General features: G+C 41.5%; 1 protein-coding gene across 3 annotated transcripts in view; it reads right to left on the bottom strand.

Annotated features, from left to right (window-relative positions):
- The window catches only part of LOC106815465 (ubiquitin-conjugating enzyme E2Q-like protein 1), a 12,491-nt gene extending 11,227 nt beyond the window's left edge, over positions 1-1,264 (bottom strand). The window contains exon 1 of one of the 3 annotated variants that reach the window (XM_014819927.1): positions 1,056-1,264. The gene's annotated coding sequence lies outside the window, so the exon portion shown is untranslated. Of the gene's footprint in view, positions 1-1,004 lie in introns of all 3 variants that reach the window. The other 2 variants (XM_014819926.1, XM_014819928.1) reach the window with 2 other exon arrangements.
- Positions 1,265-1,652: the final 388 nt, after the last annotated feature.

Raw genomic sequence — 1,652 nt, 5'->3', positions numbered from 1 at the left:
CACACACACACACACACACACACACACACACACACACACACGTACGTACGTACGTGCGCACACCTGCACACATGCTCACACACAAGTTGTATGATTTAAACGCAAATGTGTTGCTTACGTCAACAATTTCTTACACTTCTTTCCGTACACGGGCACCGCTTACATACATACATGTAAACACCGGCACTTGGAGCGTTTCAATAAAATATAATGCTAAATAAATACGAAATCTATTTACTACCAAAGTCTTAATGTTTCTGCACTCTCTTTCACCTATTATTGCCGACAAAATTTTCCTGTAAATGCCGCCCAAATGCTCATCTGCAACACACCGTCACACGCTGGCCGCCGTACGCTAGCTGCTGCACACTGACATGTTATCAGGAGTTAATAATGACATTATTAGCTCCTGATGTTATGTTATATATATTTAAATTATTTATGTGTCAGCTAGTGTCCAGCAGCTAGCGTGCGGTGTACTTGTGTGTTGCAGATGGGCATTTGACCGGCATTTACAGGTGATATAGAGTAGAGAAACATTAAGACTTTGGTAGTAAATTAATACGTACATTTCGTGTTTATTTACCTGTTTTTATTTTTATTGAGACGTTCCAAGTGCCTCCACTAAAACCAGCACTAGAATATGTTAGAAAGGCATTATCAATTAGAGAAAGTAAAATAATTAATGCTAACTTGTAGACAGAATTTCCTTATCTACAGGATTTCCCTGCACATTCCAAAGAGAGAATCAGTGCCTTGTGAAATACAAGAGAGGGACCCCAAGATACAAGATACAAGTGCCTGTGAGCCCGCGTACAGTTGCCAGGCGCCTGGGTTCAAGGATAGAGATGATGTCCAGGACGGTGGCTGCCTGCGGCAACTGTACGCGGGTTATAGTAGGCCCCTACTTACTAGTACTACTACTAACTATAGAGAGTAATAACATATTTCGCGACAAGACTCGATCGATTCATAGTATTAACTATTATCAATAATGCACCTACAGCATTCGCATTAAAGCACAAAACGTAATAACGTTATCCATCATCACTCACTTACTCTCGTACTCATAAATGTAGTTGCCAGGACACCCTCGCCTTGTCGTCTCTTGAGTCTTGACGCGTATTCGCGATCTCCACGGTGAAACAGCGAATGTTTATTTGGTTTGGTCAGCTGGGATGCACATGATTTTCACGTGCTCAATCGGCTAGGATCGGCAATCTTCGGTTGGTTACGGAACGTAATGACGTCGCATATTATCAGTTATCCCAGAGTGCTGCGCGAAAGATAACATGGCTGACAAGTTTGAGGCGCTGGAGCAAAATTTAGAGCTTTTCATTGAAAATGTGCGTCAACTAGGTCTTATTGTTAGCGATTTCCAACCGCAGAGCCAGCACGTTCTTAACCAGAAAATGTAAGTTCAAGTATTAATTTCTAATTGATTACTGGCGATAATGACGGATGAGTGACTGTACTCTACTGTGAGTACTGCGTACTGTCTACAAATAACTCACTCCTTGAGTTGAAAGGCGGCGTCACTTATCTCGTCACTGACTGTGACTGACACTGTCACTGTGTCTGTTTGTTGTGTAAATTGTAATATTTGCTATGCCGATATTATATTCCTTTTATGACTATTTAGTGATACCTAG

The sequence above is a fragment of the Priapulus caudatus genome, unplaced genomic scaffold (assembly GCF_000485595.1).
Source record: "Priapulus caudatus unplaced genomic scaffold, Priapulus_caudatus-5.0.1 Scaffold1121, whole genome shotgun sequence".
Lineage (NCBI taxonomy): Eukaryota > Metazoa > Priapulida > Priapulimorpha > Priapulimorphida > Priapulidae > Priapulus > Priapulus caudatus.
The sequence above is the reverse complement of the archived record's forward strand: the minus strand, read 5'-3'. Positions and strand labels throughout refer to the sequence as shown.